Raw genomic sequence first — 6,688 nt, forward strand, 5'->3', positions numbered from 1 at the left:
GAAACAATGGTTTATTTGGCACTGAAAACCTAATCTAGTTTGGAAACACTGTGGAGTTACAGGAGAATTAATATAGCTTACCTAAAGCACACCATCTAACGTCATGCTCTGAGCTTGTTCTCCCCTGTGCACACAAATTACCCCCATTGGCTAAAGACTTTATGGAAAACCAAGCAAAAATGATGAATTTCTTTTGGGTCATAGGAACGGCCACACTGAGTCAGACCAAAGGTCCATCTAGCCCAATATCCTGTCTTCCAACAGTGGCCAGTGCCAGGTGCCCCAGAGGGAATGAACAGAACAGGGAATCATCCAGTGATCCATCCCCTGTCGCCTATTCCCAGCTTCTGATAAAGATATAAACTCAAAGCAAAACATGGCTACTGTATTTGGAGGAGAATTAAGAATCGTAACATAGATCCACATGCAAACTTCAAAATTGGCTCTTATCCCTATAAAGCCCCCAATTTGGAACACCCTGAAGTCTAGCGGATTTAAAATCCCTGATAAAAAACAGGTCCACTTCAAGTTTCTGTGGGCAGCAATAATTAACCCAGTTCTGATGTCAGTGGAGTTGTGCCTGGGGACCAGGGTCTGCTCACACTCATCTGACACCAGAACTGGGACCTACTACCACCAGTCTAACTATACATCCTTACTTCTGAGGCTTTTCCTCACATTGGACGCTAGTTGTGCCAATGTTCTCAGAGTTCTAAACTTTATTAAATTTGTGAACAATTATATTTTTGAGTTTGCAGCCAGGCTTAGCTCCACAGTAGCCATCTTCTGCATCTTAACTTTTTTTAGTACAATACTTCAGGCAAGTCATCTTAACAATGAACAGATGTGCAGCTGATTGCTTAGCACCTCTGAACAGACCCCTAACCTGTGCTTTTCAGCAAGACCATTTAATTGGAAAAACAAAACTGAAAATTAATGACCATGCAAGTGTCATGTGAAAATAACTGGAGACAAGAGATTCTGAAGAGCAATAATTTAGCAAGGCCAAAGTGCAAAGCTGCTGATATTTTCAAAGCACATAAGCATATGAGATGTTGCTTTAGTGCAATATGCAGCTCTGTCCTACTTTAACAATGTCAGTACATCTGAACTAGTCAGACTGACAGAAAAGATTCCATTTCAATAAGTTTCAGCCCAATTAAAAGCTTGAGTTTATTGGAAATAAAAGCTGACAGCACAGTGTTTAAAAATTAATCAAAGAAATTAGAGTTGGGTTTGTAGAAAGTGCCTTATATGAAAGGCTCCGCTACAGAAAACAGGCCAGTATTGAAGATTTTCACATACCGGATCTCCTCCTAATTCAGGAGGAGCCAAACACTTCACATTTATTGTCAGTAAATGTCTCCTTGTGCCTCCTGTTCTCACAACTCCACGCTCTCCTCCCTGCGTTTCCTATCTTTTTCCTTCCCATTATTTCCCTCTTTTTTCTATACACTACAGCCGTGGCTCTCAACCTTTCTAGACTCCTGTACCCCTTTCACGAGTCTGATTTGTCTTGTGGGTACCCACAAGTTAAAAACTTATAAAATCAGACATAAAAAATACAAACGTGTCCCAGCACACTATACTGACGAATGGCTTATTTTCTCATTTTTACCATCTCATTATAAAATAAATAAATCTGAATATAGTATACAGAGCAATATAAACAAATCATTGTCTATGAAATTTTCCTTTGCACTGAGTTCGCTAGTGCTTTTTATGTAGCCTGTTGTAAAACCAGGCAACTATCTAGAGGAGGTGATGTATCTCCTGGAAGAGCTCTGAACACCTCCAGGGGTACACGTACCCTTAGCTGAGAACCACGCACTACAGTATATTACATTCTTCGTCCACCCAGTGCATTTTCTGTGTGTACTGCTGGAACTGGTTCTCTATAATCCAGGATTGTTTATTATTCAGGATGCCATTAACCTCTTGATGCTTACAGCTTGCTTTCCCAGTATCCAACATGAGAACTACCATTGAGGCATTCCCCTCATCCCCCACAGTGTTTGGTACCTCCCATGTTCTTCAAGATCTTTCAGAAATTATGGTTAGTGGTTTAGCCAGTTAGTTTGCTAATTGCCTTAAGCCCCTGGCACATATATCATCCTGAACTGCTGATTTGTATCTCAATTGAAGGAAATGAAAACCCAGGCTTGCCTATGATATTCATAGACAACTCCTGCCCTGACAGATAAAGACAGTACCATCTAGTATCTAAGTACTTCCACTGTACATGACCTTCATCATTGCATTAGTTAGGTATAGTTAGAATATCATTCTTGGCAATAAAAGCCAGGCACGGCACAGTCATTTCCATTTAGCCAACAATGCTACGTGTTTTATCCTTATGATACAATTTCCACCCTTCAAGAATCTTCTTTGTTGCTGCATTTCAGCTTTTTACTTTTAATGACCCTGTAGGTGTTTACTGTGCTCTCAGAACGGTGCTGTTTAGTTATTGCAAGTGTCATTCACCAGGGTACAGGAGCTGCAGGAGAGACACATCTCACGTCCAGCAGGCCCCTGAGGGGGCAAAGTCTTGCAGCCTGACTCCAGTACATCACAAACAACATAGGAGCACAGGTGTAACGAGTTGCCCTTCGCCCCAAGTACCCACTTCCACACCCAGCATCTCTTTCCAGGAGGCTTGTGTCCCAGATACAGGCACAGCAAACAAAGAACAGCTCCTTGGCCCACCCCAGGGGCCTTCTCCGCTCCCCTCCCCTCACCTCTCAGAGGAATTTCCAGCTGCTCCTGCTTCTTGCAGCTCCCTGTCTCTGACTCACCAGGTGTCCTGTCCTGGGTTGACTCTTACCCTCCCCCGCAGCTGACCTCTTTTAAATCTAATTGGGGTCAGCTGACCTGGCACAAATGGACTGTTCCTGCTCCCTCTTAAAGGGCCAGTACTACCCTGTGACAGCAGAGCGTTAGGCTGATAAATGCAGATGGCACTGGAGTGGAAGGGGAGAGCCATGTTGATAGAAGAGCTGTGATGTTCTTATTATGCCATTTCACTCATCCAGTCTAACATCTCTCTGCCTCTCTTCACTATTTGCTTTGGTTTTTCCCCATTTGTGCGTTTGTTTCAGACACCAGGAGACATCCTGCAATGAGGGTTCCTGGCTCTCAAACAAATCTCATAGCTTCTTGCCAGTGTTCACTGAGAGCGCCTCCCCTGCCCGTCCCTGACTGGTTCCCTGCACCATTCGGGAGTGGCACCATCACCGCACAGACATTGCCTATCGCTCACCAGCCGCAGCGGCAGGATTCCAACAGAGCCAGAAAGCCATGGAATTGCTGCTGCTCCGTTTTATACCAGCATCTTTTGGGGCCAGCACCTTAGGCCCTACCCAACATGTGGAAGGGTGGCAGAATCTGGCCCTTTCTGAGTGGAGTGACTGGCGATAGCTACATCTCCTCTTCCACTTTCATACCGTTTTTCACTGACATTGTACAGCTGACCTTTACTGCATCAGTTCTGAATTCCACCTCCGCCCGCCCTCCCTCCCCCATACCTCTACCTGAAATGCTTTACAGGGCACCCAGAAAGCCACTGACATTTAGTGAATGGAAGGGAAGATCATGCCCTGTTCTACCCTTCCCAGTCATCCTCCATGGTGCCACAGAGTTCCGTATAGGGAGTGAAATCTATGGACCATATGGAAAAGACTCACTTGAAATTCAATACGATACAGTTTCAATATGATAGAGCTGAGAAAAAAATTTCTCAGCAATAATGAGTGTATGGAGAGAGACATCATGCCTATCACTAGAGCCAGAATAAAGCCCCTGCAGTAGGGCTTTGTGGATCAATGTGCAAACTGTTATTCTCATTGTTCAGTGGAAGAATTACTAAAATCCATTTGCCAGTAAATGTGCCTTGTCTTGTAAATCATTGGGTCATTAACCTTAACAATGTCAGAGTGGTGGCACTTCCAATTAAATTAAATTACTGACCAAGGTAATACTTAAGAACACAGTCCAGACAAAGGAGTCTACTATTATATTATTACAGCCTAAGAAATGTACTAATATTTTAATTCTGCATGTGAAAATAAGAAAAAGCAATGTCTGCTAAGCCCAGTGTACCGACATCCTCACCAGAGGGAGATAAACAAAAGTGGAGGGGCAGGCGAAAGAGAGGGAGAACAAAATATAATACTGAGCAATCTACTTCAGTGGGTCCTAGGTGCATTGTTCTGCATCACAATGCTTCAATATTCTTGGAAGCAAAGAGCTAGAACACAGGCATTGCTGTACCAGAGCAGAGCAGTGCTCACTGGTCAGTTATTTAACCTGGTATCCTGCCTCCACCAGTGTCTAACAGCTGATGTTTCAGAGGGATAAGAATGCTGTTCTCAGCAACTGGGATGGGGATGGTCAGGCCTAGTGGTCAGAGCCAGAATCAGGAGTCCAGGGTGGAAATGGAGCAAGACAGGAACAGGGCTGGAGCAAGAGCAAGCCTAAAGCAGGCTAAGGCTCCGGAAATCTGGTCCCACAGTCAGGAGCAAGTTCCAAGCTGCTGTTAGGCTTGTACACCTGAGCTGGGAGTCACAAGGCCAGTCCCTGGCTCGTGGATTGGCTGGAGCCTAGCATAGGAGCGACTCATTCCCTTACAGCTGTCCCACCACAATCGTCTGTTTAGCTACATGTGTAAAGTTAATTGTGTATATAAGGGTTGAGGGGGGAAATTCCCATCTCCCCTTCCCAGCTGAGCACTGAGGCAAGAGTCTGGTTATTATTTTACATGGCTAATGGTAAAGCAGCCAGGGAAAAGAATTGTAGCTGCGATGGGTGAGGGCTGGTAAGCTGAGAAGCGGCATTTAGACTGACGTGGGCTGCATACTGCCAGGCAAACCTTCTGAATTTCAGACAGCTATCTCCAGGCAGGCAACTGTTTCCTTTAATTTTTCCTTCCGGTTCTGTTTTCCAACCCTGAACACCCGCAGGTTTTTTTAGGCAAAACAGAGGCGAAGGAAGAGCCACTAATACAAGCTTAAGCAATTTGCCTTGCGGTGGTACCTGTTGCAAAGCTAATGTATTGCAGTAGAGAAATCAGTCCCTTGTGCTACATCAAAGCAAACCCTTTCTGCAACCTGACTAGTGCGAGCCCCTTTGAAGTACTCGGGGAGCTGAGTGTCTTCTCTTGCTCATTTCTGAAACGTCCCAAAACATGGAAAGTTCCCTGGGGGGCTCCTTATGGACCACTGGTGTGTTTGCCTAGTTGTGGTGTTAGACACACCAAGGCCAAGATTTCCAAAAACAGCTTCCACTGACTTCAACAGAAACAGGTAGCACTGAGCACTTGTGAAAAATTAGGTAATTACCAACTATGGATTTTACGCTCCTGCCTTTGAAAAATCTTGGCCTGAGCTTTTGTGAACATTTCTTTTTTTGGCAATCGTAACATGGCTTCTAAGATGAAACAAGGACCTTTTAAACCCCACTGCACAGCTCGTTCCCCCTGTATGCTCCATGCCACAGATGAATAGCTCTAATACAGTGTGCGTTCTCGCAGACCAGGTTTTGTGTCTGCTGCCTACAGTATGTTAGTCACAGAAAACAGATATGAAATCCTAGGCCTACTGTAGCAGGACTTAGGAGAGTTAAGCAGCTGAACACCTGCTCTTACCGACCTGTGCCTCCTTTGCACAGCAGGCCACTGCATGGATGCTGCTGCGCATTGCCATTAAAATAATTAGTGGCTCCTGTGTGGTGTCCATTGCCTAGCATGAGAACTAGCACTCAGGAGAGCACGCTGAGTTTGCATGGTGCACAGCAGGCCATAAACAAAAAGGAATAGAAAGGAAGAGGTAATCAGAAAAAAAACCTATCTAGCTTCAGGAGATGGCAGAGCACACTGGTAGTTAAGTAGTTCTGAGAGATGCATCACAGAACAGTTTTAACCCAAAGATGCATGTAAATGACTCAGCTAAAAGCCCTTTTAAACAGTCATTGCCCTGCATCAGAAGCCTGATTTCATACAGCTGCAGACTCATTCCCCGAGGGAGAAAACAGTGCTGCAGGAAATGCTATAATTTTCCATGAAAAATTTCTAATGAAATTAAAATATTTAATTCCGTCCAGTTTTTCCATTATTTTGGTTTTTGACTAAAATTTTTTTTTAAATGCAAGCATTGGGGTTTTTTGTCTCTTCCCTCCCCTCCATATTTTCCTTTTCCCATTGAAAAAGGGAGTGAAGGGGTGGGGAGTAAACATCATGAAGGTATTCCAGGTTGTCTTTTTTAAACGAAAGGAAGTTTTGACCAAACTGAACATTTTCAGTGAAAATTTACATTTTGATCACAAAGAATTTTTTTATTGCAAAAATATTTTTCTGTAAAAGTTTTCACCAGCTCCAGTAGACACACAGGTACCGGCTACAATTGTATAGGGTTTGGTTGCAGATGAAGAATTTTTTCCGTACCTGCAAAGCAACTACCTTGGACCACATGGAAAACTCCTAGTTCTGTCCATGAAAGAACCCATTCCAGGAACAGAACCTGAAGAAATGTCCCAGCACACAAAATCAGCAAAGCACTGATCTACGGATATAACTACATTGAGGCTTGGGTGCAAAATGGGGCAGTTTTATGAAGAGGGCACAGGAAAAAAATTCTATCCAATAAACATATAGAACATGATTATTGTTCACCTATTATAAAGAGGACATAGAATG

General features: G+C 43.8%; 1 long non-coding RNA gene across 1 annotated transcript in view; it reads right to left on the reverse strand.

The window, feature by feature from the left end:
- LOC120369241 overlaps positions 1-2,811 on the reverse strand; it is a 57,416-nt gene extending 54,605 nt beyond the window's left edge. Inside the window, exon 1 of the long non-coding RNA XR_005583019.1 lies at positions 2,739-2,811. This is a non-coding gene — a long non-coding RNA (uncharacterized LOC120369241). The remainder of the gene's footprint in view (positions 1-2,738) is intronic.
- Positions 2,812-6,688: the final 3,877 nt, after the last annotated feature.

The sequence above is a fragment of the Mauremys reevesii genome, linkage group 7, assembly GCF_016161935.1.
Source record: "Mauremys reevesii isolate NIE-2019 linkage group 7, ASM1616193v1, whole genome shotgun sequence".
In the NCBI taxonomy this organism is placed as follows: domain Eukaryota; kingdom Metazoa; phylum Chordata; order Testudines; family Geoemydidae; genus Mauremys; species Mauremys reevesii.